Source organism: Lissotriton vulgaris, chromosome 7, assembly GCF_964263255.1.
Source record: "Lissotriton vulgaris chromosome 7, aLisVul1.2, whole genome shotgun sequence".
NCBI classification, from domain to species: domain Eukaryota; kingdom Metazoa; phylum Chordata; class Amphibia; order Caudata; family Salamandridae; genus Lissotriton; species Lissotriton vulgaris.
Genome location: NC_141695.1, coordinates 92,569,172 through 92,583,859, shown reverse-complemented (window position 1 = coordinate 92,583,859; position 14,688 = coordinate 92,569,172).

Genomic DNA, 14,688 nt, shown 5'->3' with positions numbered 1-14,688 from the left:
ATTGTCCTCAACTGGTGCCATTACTAAGTATACATTTAAGAGTTGCAGAACGTGTCGTCACTCCCCCAATCAATGTGGCAATAACAGTTGCTGATACGATAAAAGCTTCAAAAACTTAACCAAACACCCCCTTCTAACAACTCCCACACCCCCCTGCCCTGCACTCTGGGCTTGGAACTGCCCGTGGAAAACTTACAGAGTGCCTGTCGCCCTGGAAAATTTTTCAAGAAAGAATGAAGAAAAAGTTGGGGGGTAGATCAAAGCTCACTCATCCCCTGTCCCTGAAAAACTTACATATACCCACCCAAAAGCAGTCACCCCAGGTCTGATTGAGTCCACAAACCCAAAGGCTACGAAGATAAAGACCCCCCCACCCATTCCCCCACCCCACCATATGCACTTAGATCAAACTCAGCCACTGCACGGGTCACCATCTCAGGCCGGTTGATTGTTCTCATTGTCCCCACCACCACGTTCGGCCGGGCTTCTCACTCCTCGGCTCTCAATCCAGTCTGTTGCGGCCTCGGGATGTTCGAAGAACCACACCATCCCCTCTGCCTCAATCCAGAGATGGGCCAGAACCAGCATGGAATATTTCAGTCCCAGCTCTCTGAGGACGTGCTTGACCGATATGAATGACCGTCTCTGCCGTTGCACCCTCTGCGTAAAATCCGGAAAGAAGGAAATGTCTGAGTTTTTGTACCGCAGGGGCGCACCAGCCCTTAAATTTTGAAGGATGAAGTCTCTGTCACGGAAATTCAAGACCCATGCCAACATAGGCCGCGGGAGAGTGCCCGGCTTGGGACGGCCGCCCGGCACCCTGTGGGCGCGCTCAATGACGGACAACTTACTGAGGCCCTTGGATTGCAAGTGTTTCAGAATGAGGCCCTCAAAAAAAAGATTTGGGGTTGGCCCCATCTGACTTCTCCGGAACCCCCTGGATGCGCAGGTTATTGCGACGCAGGCGGCCTTGGTAGTCGTCCAGCTTGAGGTCGGTAAGCTTGTGGAGATCCTGGAGGTTGCAAATCTCTCCCTGGAGCTGTGAGACATCCCCAACAAGACTGACACTTGTAAGTTCAACCTGTTTGACCTTCTCGTTCAGTTTACCCATATCGGTCCTGATGAGGTTGACATCAATTGCCACAGTGTCCAAAGAAGCCTTGACACCATTGATGGCGGCCATTACGTCCTTCAGCGAGATTTCTTGCTCCTATTCGCCCAACCCCCCGGATCCGAAGTCCCTGGTCGTTCAGGATAGCTGCGTGCCTTTTGAGATCGTATAACAGTCCAGTTTGTTTGATTGCTTGGCCTTAGATCTATGGGTCCCTGCGGCCTTGACACATTCCATTGTGACCCTCTTCTTGCTCCACCAGTCCAGCCCGGGGTACCCCAGCGAAGCAGCAGCACCACCACCAGTCACAAACCAGGAGATCGGCGGACGCTGGGAGTGCCAACGTGTCCTTGAGTGAGGTGCAGTGAGCTTCCGCAGGGTGTTTCGGTTAAGAGATCTGCTGCTGCATCAGCCGCCGGAATGGCAGCAGTGCAAGGGGTCCTGCACAGCAAGCAAAGTCTGCGTGTACTCACTGAGGCTTTTTACGTCACAGATCGGTCTCTTCCCGGTGCTGGGGACCCATCAGCTACATCATGACCTGGGGGGCTCAGAAGTCCCATAACCGCTCCCTCACGGGCAGTGCCAGACCCACAGGGGACTGCGCTGGTGCAGTCAAGGGACCCAGATGGTATCGCATCCCTCCTGGGGACCCCAGCACCACCTGTAACCCAGGGGGGGGGCAATGCGTAGCGGGCGCCCGCAGCACCCAGCCCAGCCACAGAACAGGATCCAGGCAAACACGGTACGGCTGAGCAGCCCATCTACTTCTCCCGAGGCAGTCCCGGGCCGTTGTCAGATGGCGCTGATTCAAAGGGCACAGGCCCAATAAGATAGGGGCATTCTGGCAATATGGCGGCTGCACCCACCAGATGCAGCACCTCCGTGGGTGTAGACAAAGTCATGAGGAGCCCCCTTGCGGTACCGCTCCATGGGTCCCAGCACAGGTCCAGACAACGGGCCTCACTTCTGCCGCAAGCGATGGAGGATGAAGGGGGGAAACAATGCGCACTTGTTGTGCCCGCGGCACCCAGTACCGCAACAGGATGAAAGGCAGGCGGTGGTACGGGGCAGAAGGGCAGCCCGTACAGTTCTGTGTAGGTGGTCACGGGCCGTCCTTATGTCCTACAGATTCATGGGGCTCCAGCCAGGCAAGGCGGGAGCGTCCTTTGGGGTCCGGCAGTGGCGCCCACCAGATGCAGTGCCTCCGCGGGTGCTGGCAAAATCTTGTGGAGCTCTGGCCCGGCCCCACTGAGTACTCTGGGGCCCAGCTCGAGCCCAGATACCAGGCCCCTCCTCCGCAGCAAGTGGATCTTCGGTCTGGTAATGGAGAAAGACCAGAGTTAAAGGGTTCAAGTCAGCTGGACTTCCAACGCATTATACTGCGTTCGGGAAGGCCGGATCGTCGACAGGATAGACGGCAGGATGGGGCCGGTACAGGAGCTGTGTCCCACCCGGCCATCTTGACTCGCTGCCTGGCCACGCTCTGTGTGTTACCATTTCTTATATTTAAAATGTTGGCAAAGCTTTTCCTATTTTTGGCATGCCCAGCACATATAGTATTTTGGAGGGAGGCATTGTTATTCAAGGCTCCGCTCTATTTACATGCACAAAATTGTACTCGTGTCAGTGGTCAACAAGCAGTATCAAGTGTGACTGATCACTCATTGAGATATGTTGGCTTATTTGTACACTTTAGTGTTCTGAAAGAACACATTCACCTCACCCTCATCTGGATGGACTGCCAATGCAGCATGGCACCAGCATTGTAACAGCACTTATCATGGAGGATGTGATTCCCATGGCAGGAGGAACGCATAATAATGACATGGCCTTCCACTGCTCCCATACGATGAAGCCTCAAGTGAACGCTGAATGTGAAGTAGTGTGGCTCACTGGTTAGAGGCGGCAGACCCGAGAGCAGAGGACGGCCCGGGACCAGGGTTCGATTCCCGGTGCGGCAGGTTTCTGGACCAGGGTCAGCGGACTCGATAATTCTCTCGCCTCGGTGCCCACTCTGATCAGCGATCACACTCGGCAACTCTGGGCATTAGCTTGCCTCATCTTCACTAACGGCCCCACCAGACCGCCGGGGATGCCTGGTCTCACCCTGGAGATACCCATTAAGGGACCATCTCTCAGGGAAACCAGGAAGGGTTTCGCAGCGGTCGAAGCGCGGAGGTACCCCTTTGGGAGTGATTCCAGCGCTATATAAGCACACAATTAATTAATTAATGTATAACTGTCCCTCACATTTGACAATCTTTTGAGGTACCAAAAGGGATGTGTGGTTCTTCTGTTGATTGTTTTCTTGGTGTTTTTTTTCCAGAGTTTTATATAGCGTGAACTTGCCCCGAATCAGGTATCAGAGCGCTTTACATAGCACCAGTTATGTTACATGAGGACACACATTCATTTTTGTTAGGCACGGGGAGATTAAGTGATTTGCCCAGAATCACAGGATGTTTGGCGTCGTTACCGAGACTCGAACCCAGATCCCCAGGTCCGAGGTCGAGCTCCCTAGCCGTTAGGTCCAATCCAACGAAATGCATTTCTTTTTCACGTATTAGCACATAACACTTATTGTTTTAAGAATATTTATTTCAACATGATCCTTTCTGATTTGCACCCGTGTGGATTCATAGATAAATCTGTATGCCTATAACTTTAAGCAGAGATCCTATGGAAGAGATTACCCTTTTTGAAGCTGCTTTGGAGACTTTTCCAATACTAAGGCACGTGACAGGTTTCATATGCCATTAAACTGTATTGGATGGCATGCAAGCAATTATAAGAAAGGGCAGGCAACTGTATTTCTGTTTTCATTTCTGTAGCACTTCATACACCTGACAAGGCGCTGAAGGCAATGGTGGGTGGGTAGCATGCTTCTCGATGGAAGTGCTACAGTTGGAAAAGCTGTCAGCTTTATTACATGGCAGCAACTTTAACCTAGAGGCCCAGTTTCCTCACAAATGGTGTGCATCAATATTTTTTAATACAATTGGGACGGCACGCCAGCAGTGGTGGTTTATTGTTTTTGCTCAATTGGGCCTTCAACAACTATTGATGGAAATTAAACCTCTTTACACGAGTCGAGTGTTCAAACTTTGTCTCCTTCCTCCGCCTCCTGGAAAATTATGGGAAAAAATGGTTATGTTACCATTGATGGCATGTTTTGTCCTATTTAAAAAACACATCAACATTGAACAGCAATTGCTTTAGGATGAGCCGTTATAGGGTTTGAAACAAAACAAAGTTCTGCAGACCTGTAGTGTGGGTGAGTGCCAGTAAAATTCACCATGTGGCATAGGTGGAATTTTTGCTGAATTCCGTGTTCTAATCAGAGAGCGTAGTAGCTGTAGGAGCTGAGTTCATCGCGCAGGCCTAGTTTTTAGATCCTTTTGGTGTAGGAAGGGCTTTATTTTGTAAAGGAGTTTTAGGTTCTAGAATGCATTTTTCACTGTATTCTTTATGTGCAGGTTCATGCTCAGATTTGGATTCAGATTGATTACCCAGGATTTGGCAAAATTAGCCAGTGTCAATTTGCATTTGAAAGTATAAATTGTGTTTATCACTCTTGGGCCTGGTTGAACTGTCCATTGTCAGACAGGAGTAGGACTTCCAGTGTGCCTCGGTTGAGTTTCAGGTAGTTGTGGAAGAGCCAGTTTTGGACTTTTATGAGACAGGTGTTTAGCCATTCCAAGTAATCAATTGAAGAAACGTCTAAGTAAAGCAGCATTTAGGTGGCATGGGATTTTGTCTTGTTTGAGTATGATGGTGAGGGCTTTGATGTATTTATTGAACAGTGTAGGTGAGCAGACTGAGCCTTGAGGGACACCCCTGTTTATGATGGAAGTATCTGACGTTGTTTATTTTTATATGTTTGGAGCGGTTTATTTAAGTAACAGGAAAAACATTTCAAAACCTTGCCATCAATTCTGATCTGTTTTTGGAGTGTTTCTAGAAGCAGTTTGTGATTGACTATGTCGAAGGCAGATGATAAGTCTAGGAGAATGAGACGGTAGCATCTATCAGGGTCCAGTGACTTGTGAATATCATCTGCTATGTTTAGTAATGCTATTTCCGTTCTAAACTTTTTTCTGAAACCTGTTTGGAATCGGTCAAGAAGATAGTAATAGTCAATATGTTGGTTGAGTTGCGAGTGATCGCATTTCTCTAGTATGTTCACCAGGAAGTGCAAGTTGGAAATGGACCTGACGTTGTTTAGTTCATCCAGGTCAGCACCTGGATTCTTTAGCAGTAGGGTCACTTGTTCTACTTTGAGGCAGTTTATTCCCTCCATTCTGAAGGGAGGGTTTCCGGAGTATGGCAGAGTGAGTTGGTATAAAGAAAGTTTCAGCTTTATGATTTTATCATGGAAGAATTTTGCCAATTTGTACTTGGTTCAGTGGTCTAACTTGGTCCCTAAATCCGGGTCACACTCCAACACAGTCAGTCTGATCTTGCGACTTTGTTGCGGTCTGGCGGGACCAGGTAAACACAGTCTTTGCCTTCTGCTTCTAAGCACTGTTTTCACTACCATATTTAAAATTGCATATTCCTTGTTCTACTGATGGATTTTGGTTGTTTTGGGCCGAAATACTTTATTAAATTTGAATCTAAATTGTGTGGGGTTTTCCTTTTTGTTGAATTTTCACTTAATTACTGTTTGACATAGTGCACAAATCTTTTACACATTGCCTCTAAGTTACCCTTCCCACATAGGGCCATGTCTGAACTGGGGTGGCGTGGTGAGCAAAATAACGATGGATTAAACCCAGATCTGTGACTGGGAGTGAATGTTTTGCCATTGTGCCAAATTCCGTCCATCACCTTGTATTTTGTTGTTCGCCCTATGTGGGAAGGGTATGCCCAGACGTGGGACCCCTGTTCACTACGCCACTGGAGTCAAGCTATGACGGCTGATAGCCAGAAACCGGTCCTAGGATGCTTGATTCCGGCCCAGGGAAGACATGGCTTGGCAGTTCAGGGTGGACTGTTCCCATGAGGCACAAGGTCAAGACTGATTTGCATATGGCCATGTCTGAACTGGGGTGGCGTGGTGAGCAAAATAACGATGGATTAAACCCAGATCTGTGACTGGGGGTGAATGTTTTGCCAATGTGCCACATTCCGTCCTTCACTGTGTGTGTTTTGCTATTCGTGAAGAACAGCACATTGATTCTTAAATAAAACAAGAGGATTTGGAAAACAGGAGCAGGAGGAACAGGATGTATGTCGTTACAACGCATACTTTTACAACGCATACCTTTACAATGCATTTTTTACAACGCAACATCCATTACAACGCATTCCATTACAACAAATTCTTTGAAACTACCTTTACAACGCATTCCACTACAACGCATACTGCATTTACAACGCATAACATTACAACACATACCATTACATTGCATGTATGGTAAGTATTGGATAGTGTAGGGGTAAAAATTACTATTCTAACTCCAGGGAGTGCAACAGTAGGGTAAGTGTTGGATAGTGTAGGGGTAAAAATTACTATTCTAACTCCAGGGGGTGCAACAGTAGGGTAAGTATTGGATAGTGTAGGGGTAAAAATTACTATTCTAACTCCAAGGGGTGAAACAGTAGGGTAAGTGTTCGATTGTGTATGTATGCGTTGTAATGGTATGCCTTGTAATGCCTGCATTGTAATGACATACGTTGTAGTGGTAGGCATTGTATTGACATGCGTTGTAATGGTTGCGTTGTAATGGCATGCATTGTAATGGATGATGCGTTGTAAAAGTTTCATTGTAAAGGTAGTGCGTTGTAAAAGTTGCGTTGTAAGTGTTGTTTCCCGGAGGAACAACCCCTGCATCAGGAAAGTCCCTAGAGGAGTGGAGATGCTCAGACATCATGGGCATTATGGCAGACCTGCTCCACGAGATAAGAGGCAATGATGATGCCTCCCCACCTGCTCTCGACAGAATCCAAAATGCATGCCAAACAACCACTTAAAACACCAACCCAAAAAATATGAATTTATGTTACTACTTTTACTGGAAAAAATTAAATCTTCCTGTTCAAGGGTAATGTACCAAATGGACTGTAAATTGACCATTGTGGATAACCCAACATCACTTGGATTTTTCCCTGACAACTGGCTTCCCTAACATAGACAACCATTGCCAAGAGGGCTCGCTACCAGCTCAGCCTACTTTGTGGCATGAGGTAGGGGATTCCTGATCGGGACGTAGTGTTTGCAGTAAAGGCACTTATTGTTTCCAGACTTGACGACAAGAACTCATTCTTCGCCACTCTCTCGAAAATTTCACCTGGCCCTCCTTAAGGGCAGTTCCCTACAGGACAAACCCACTCACTGCACAAGAAATTTGACCATTCCCTTTAACTCTCTAGTAGCTCCTCAATGACACACGAGCATAATTTAAGACTGTTCGCATCGCTCATAAAGTTCTTCACCACTCCTCCTTATCTCAGAAGCTGAAACTCTCAGGAGCTCAATGGGGTCCAGCAAATGTACAGCCCCTCCTTGCGTATTCTCCAACATTGCTGATCCTCAATGCCTCTTGTCATTGGTTAGGTGATTGTAAATAGAGATTGTAAGTGTAGTGTCTTATTGCCTAGTTGGTCACTTTTAGAGTGTCTAGTGTGTTTGATACCAGGGAAACATGTTGACCCATACTACCCTGGATGAATGCATAACTCTGCTTTTAACATTGCACAATCTATTGCACTCAAGACAAAACTTGGGCTACTTTTCAGATGCAACTCAATGAATTTTGCTTGTGAATCTGGTGACACTATGACTCCTACTGCAGTAGCTATTGTGTTGTTGTTGATGGTTGTCACTGTACTATATAAGGTGTTGCATCACCATGTTCTTCCACATATGGTAACCAGTGAGGGGTATCCCTCTGGTCAGTGCCTCCTTCACCCACATCCATGCACAGAGGAGAAGCCTTTGATGTGACTCAGTGATCGCGGTTGCTCCTAGATCACGAACGGCTGAGCACTGGTGAGGTGTCTTCTCGATGCACCGGCCATGTGAATACCATTCAGTGACACTCAGTTCACAAACTGGAATGAATTTGTTTCTTGCTGTTGCCATATACAATTATTTTGTGACTTTTAGTGATATTAGTCTCATTGGATCTGGGCTTTTGATATTTTTCAGTTATAGGTGTTTGTGGCACAAGAGTTTTCCCTCACTTTTTTCGAGTTTGTCTCTCTGTGTTTACTGATCAGAGGTGCAGTCAGTATTATGATCGCTTCTGAAGTGCATGGAGCAGGCGGCCAGCACTCTGGGCTCCATCTTCAAGCCACAAATGAACATCACACAAGTTTAGCAGAAATAATACCTGACCATGGTCTTACTTTGAAGAAACTGTACAACTTGGGTTCAACAGGTTAAAAGTTTCATCAACATAGAACTTGTAATTACTTTTCTTCTGTGAGTGATGAGTAAACACGTGCAAACTTTAACTGCAAAAACTTCACACCTTTGGGTACAAAGTCCAGGATACTGAAGGCATAATTAACTGTAAGTTCTAATTGCTTCTGTTCTGCAGCTGTGACTCCTGCTACATTTTTTCCAAGTCCATCGTTAAGGATCACATCCTTGGAGACACAAGGCATAGACAAAACAAGGAAAGACAGGTATAAAAGTGCTGCACCACTGGAAAAGGGACACGAGTGAAACACAGTATTATCCTGCCTGAATTCCTTTTTTACCTCCAAAGTTTTACTTGTCTTAAAATTGTTCTTTGCAGCCTGTTCTTTCTTACTTCATTTACAGAGCAGTATTAATGCTGGTTGGATATGTGGTTCCTTCTCTTCTTCTGTGTTTCTGCTCAGCAGCTTTCACTGAAGACTTACCGCCGATGCTGCTGAGGCTTGTTTTAGGATTGCTGGACTCTTGCAGCATCGTGGATTCTGTTTGCACAGGAAGATGAACACCTTTGGGGCCTGTTTTCATCTACCAGGTCAGCCTCCCTGTTTTATCATTTGAGAGTCGTGTAAACTTAGGGGCATATTAGCAAGGGCCATATCGCCGCTTTAGCAGCACTTTTTGCCGTTAAAGCAGCAATATTTCTATCGCCCTATTAGCAAGCTGTCGCTAAAAGCAGTTAGCGACAGCTTTTAGGCAATAGCGACCGGTTTGGCGCCCACTTTGCATGTCAGCGATATTGATCACTAATGACATGCAAAGTGGGCGTACCCAACCTGCTAGCGACTGAAAGCAGTCTCTAACACAGCTATCGCCTATTAGCAAGGCAGGCTGTGCGATTAAAAAAGTTGCGCTCAGCGCGATTATCGCTAGAATCTTATGCCTGCTCAGACCATTACTTAACCTGTTTATCCAATGGGAGTTGGATATTCAGGTTACGTCCCGATTAGCGTTAATGCCTGAATATCGCTGGATTTCCGGCGATATTCACGCATTTAGCCGCTATCACCGGATATTTTATCGCATTAGAGATAAACGTTGCTAATAGCGTTATCTCTGCGATCATATCCGGCGATGAGCAGCGATAAAAAAACTGCGCTAAACGCGTTTTGCAGTTAATACCGCATGTCCTTGCTAAAATGCCCCTTGGAGTTTTGTATTGTTTTCTCGCCATGTTTTAGACATTTCTCATACATATGTAGATCTGATTAAGAGTGTGCCACTGGCTCTGAAAGTAGGGGCTTAGAAGGTGCAGGAGGTGCTGCTGCTCCCCCATAAAACGTCAAAGAGTTTAGAAAGAGAATGATCAATAAAGGAGCCCCTCAAATGTTATTGGCAGTATTTGTTGTGTTTTCAAAGGCAGTCACATGTGCCCTGTTGCTACAGTGATTTCATGTTGTTGGCCAGCACACACTCACACTCCACAAACCCCTCCAGCAGCCCAGGGACGTGCTGTAGTTGGACTGTCGAGGGAAACTGCTGTCTTTTTCTCCCTTTTTTGTGGAATTCTGTCTCTCGACTACAATCGTTGTCCAGCCACCCGACCCCCCTCTTATTAATTGTAAGGGTTGGTTGCGCCCGGATTCCAAAGAACGCCAGCTCCGTAAATGTTGTAACACTAGTCCCATATGTCCCACAGAGAGAGCGACGCAGAGAACAAACTCCCCCCCTTCGCTCGGTTCGACGCTGAACCAGGAACCTTCTTTCTCTGCAGCAGCAAATAATGCGCGGCTCGAGCAGAGAGTTGTGTATCGCTCCGAGAAGCCTGGTCTCAAGGCGCTGTGGGAGCTAGATGTTACTGGGCGCTATCTGTAGTAGGTACTATCGTTTATGGATGTTGTCCTAGGGACGACGGCTCTGGGGTTTGTCTCAGATGGTAGTTTGGGCAATAGTCCTGGATTACTCCAGTAGGGAGCAACAGATTTGGGATTCAGAGTAAGAAAAGACATTGACCAAAAACAAATAAAGACAATAACAAAACTATCCAGGTTTTTTATTTACATTATGGTGTAGTTTTAAAGCGCAACACCAAATGGAAGTAGAATGTCCTACAATCCTTTGGTGTGGAGCCATGACTCGAAAATATCAGTCAAGTGTTTCCTCTGTGAATAATCACACTCCACAGAGCAGGGCTGTGACGACAGAGCAGTGTTCCCGGATGTACTCTCAGATTTACACTCAATAGTTGCAGGCGGAAGGTTACAGTGTCTCTTTATGGACCGTGATGGTCCTGTCTCTTGTCCCTGCTCCTCTGCAGTGTCGGCCTCAAGGTCCCGGTTCATGCCTCCCTTGTGTCACCCCGCAGTGCAGGCACTGACATCAAACAAACACCCACGCACATCTGCTGACCGTCATGGTATTCAGGTAGGAGGGGCACCCCCCCCCCCCCCCGGCTGGTGGGGGCCCCACAGGGGTCATAGTTTACCCCTAAGGAGTCACCAGACCTTCCGGACTCAATAACTCATGAACCATGAGCTGCAGGATGATGGCTGCCGTGGTCTCAGGGGCGGCACCCAATGTAAGTGAATGCAGTGCACCCCATGGGGCTACAGTGAAGGGGAGACCCCAAAGGTGCTCTGGGACTCGGCAACTGGTTGTATGGGGAACTAGGGGGTTAAATGCAGATTCTTTGACCTTCTTCCTGCTAACCCCCATGTGCCCACCGAGTCACGAGTACAGGGGGGCTGTAGACACAGTGTAAATGGGTCACGTGGAGGGGGCGGTGCAGGCTGAAGGAAACTCCTCAGTTTGCAGGCGGAAAAAGAAAAGGAGAGAGGAGTTGGCCTAACTCACTAGGGCGTCTACCTCGAATCTGGGGGACTGGGTTCGAGTCTCGGTAATGTCGCTGAACATCCTGTGATTCTGGGCAAATCTCTTATTCTCCCCGTGCCTAAAAAAAAGGAATGTGTCCTCATGTAATGCAACGGATGCTATATAAAGCGCTCTGATACCCGATTTGGGTCAAGTTCTCGCTATATAAAACTCTGCAAAAAATAAAAAAAAGTGAATTATGTGCCAATCTTGCGGGGAACAGGGAGCGTGAAGTCAAACCCAGCAAAATGTAAATTTACCTGTTAAATTTGAACTGAAGCACAATTATTTTCGTATTTCTGAAGTGTAATGGAAGCAAAGAATGTAATAGGCTCAACACATATGCAGGAACTTTACTTGATGATGCACATTTGATAAATATTCACTGAAACCGACATCCACACATTATCAATTGTGTGCAATACAGATTGATCAGTAAAATTGTATGTTTGGGCAAAGTCAGTGGACATTTCCGTGGAAAGCGTGCTGTCTGTAAATGAAAGTGATACCACGTAATGCTTTACTTACACTAAGAAATCACCCGCCTAATGTCCGGGGTCACAAAAACGTTTAATTCTCAAAATGGGGTCGTGGTACTAACATGTTTGGCAAGCACTGCTCTCGAGCATGAAATAAAAGAACTGGCTTAAAACTAGGAAAAATGAAAATGAGCTTTGATTCAATAGGATTATTGGTGTCAAATGTATGTTTCTTGGCCAATTAATGCTGCGAGCATCTTCACTGGCAGTTTCCTGGGCTTCTTGCAAACAAGTGCGCAGTGAGCGACCACTGTTATGGCTGTCAGATTTGAGAAGCGAAATGACAGAGTTCCAAAGATGGGTCTAGCCCTTGCTGGACGGACACAGGAGTACGCTTCCCCAGCAGCCAAGGCAGTCAAATGTCTTGAACCACATGTTGTTTCTGGACAGATTTTGTGGCAAAAGTAGATTAGTTAGAAACTATACATGGTGGCCTGAGGGGCTGGCCTGAGAAGAGCAAAGACAGAAGGACCTTATTCTGATGCAGGGAGCCACCATCCTATGCTGTAAGCAATGTGTCATCATAAATAAGGCATCCATTACAGAGTATCAGGCACTGGCAAAGCCAATAGCTCTCTGTAGTAAAAGGCTAAGCAATTGGCTTTACCAGTTCTTGTTTGCTTTGAAATAACTGCTGGAGCATCACAGTGGGTGTGCCAGTGCGCATATCCATGCAGACATCTGAGCAGCCACCTGGAATGGGTTTTGTAATAAAAATGCCATTTCCTAATGGTTGCTGATGTGCACATCTGTCTTGATGCATGCACAATTGTGGCATGACGCACTTGCAGCCATTTTGTTCATTTTAATTAACTGTAAAGTAACATAATAATGTGAAAAATATAATGAGTGGCCATGCGGGGCTCTGCAGCTGCGGAGCCCGCATAAAAAATGCATCCAATAAAATCTACTGTGGGACACAGGAGTGTGCATGTCATTGCAAACTAAAAACCAGAACATCAGCGGAATAGGTGTGGTGGAGAACTAGTTAGAAAGAAGGAATAGAGAAAACGGCAAGTATGCATGAGGAACAAGTAAACACATGCTCCCACATGTGTTAAAGTTAAAGACAAGAAGTATTAGACATGCCTATTGGTCTGGTTTGCACATCCACTTAAAGGCCAGACCTATTGGCTTTGCTAATGCTTATTTAAGGAGTGATGGAGCCTTAAAGGTATATATGGTGTGTTATTAATGACACAATGGTCAACAATGGCGTGTGTTCTACCTAGATAACAAGTCAATTTATGTCATTGCCTTTGCAACTCACTAAGGTACCCCTTTACATTACTGACAACCTATTTCACAGCTTGAATACTGACGTCTCTGACCCCAAGCTCAACCTTATTTGCTGTAAGAGCACTTTAGAATTTAAACCTTCATATCCTTTCCTTTTTTCACAGTTATTGTAACGGTACCACATATTTGTGGACTTACACTTCTTTTTTGGATTTCTTTTAATAAAAGCAAATTGTCCAAAGTTATTGGTTTTTTTAAATGTTGTGCAAAATCTTGTATTTTTCCTGCAAAGGGCATAAATGAAAGGAATAATTTTAAGCTGGAAAGCCTGAGGTGACAATAGAAACATGACTTAAGGTTATGTAACTGCAAACTCCTTGGCATGGCTTCCCTTTTGAGAATGAAAAACATTTTTAGGAGTGGAGTGTGGTCGAGGGGACAGCTGTCAACACTTAAGTAAACTTTAATAAAAATATATTTTTCAAATGTATCCCGGTTTCCTGTAAGTAAAATGTAAGAAAAGGTTAAGAAGCAAAGCTTACTTTATGACGATGTGGTCACAGGCATGGTGTGGTGGTCTGCTGCCCTCAGGAGGCCATCATCCCTGTGAAGGCATCCAATCATAGTGAGTCACAATTTACAAATGTTAACAAACTGGGTGGTTGTGTCTGTGCAGTTATAAAGGAATTACTTCTTGAACTATCAGGATAGTTGTATTCAATAGATTTTAATACAGCATTTTTTGTAATCATTTTTTGATGGAACTCTGCATGTATTTACCCAGCATGCCTTGACAACGCAGACACTACCCCGACTGAGACGGTGCCACATGTACTTTACCACGTGAGGCGTTAAAATGAGGAGGATGAAGCGCAAGCCCAGAAGGAGTGGGAGGAGCTGCTGTGGAGAGATATGTGGGGTACGTGGAGGCCCCGACCTGAGGCGTAGACGAGCCAGGAGTCCCGCGGTAAGCAGAGTGCCCGAGAACCGCTTACAGCGCGCAATGAAAGGCCGGCGGCTGTCTGCAAGAACCCTTGATTCAGAGAGGTGCCCGGCTTGAGCGGACCGCGCCTAGATTAAATCAACTACCCTGGTAGGCCCTGCAAGGCTTGTGGCAGGGGCGTAACACAGGCCCCTGCAGCCCACATGTTGCGGGGGGCCCGAGCTTCAGGGGGCCCCATCAGCGCACGCAGCACAGTACCGGGATTTACAGATCCACACACTATGCTGGGACTTAGTTTAGACGTCATGCGCTCCTGACAGTCTCCTCAAATAAATGAAATGCAGCGTGGTGCGCCGTGCGCACTCACGCACACAGCTTTGTGGTCTTTGACCTCAGGGTGGAGCAGGGCTGAGCTGGAAGGTTCATGCGCAGTGTAAACTGCCCTTGAGGCGGCAGGCTGGTGGGTCCTGAGCACTTAAGCGGTGAGTGAACCATACTTAAATTTGCGGTCCCAGTCCCTTATCGGAATCTTTTCCTAAATGGCACAGCTGTAACAAACGAACTCTACACTCTGTAACCACTGGAACCCCCATTTCCTGTTGACGGCTATTGTTTCTTC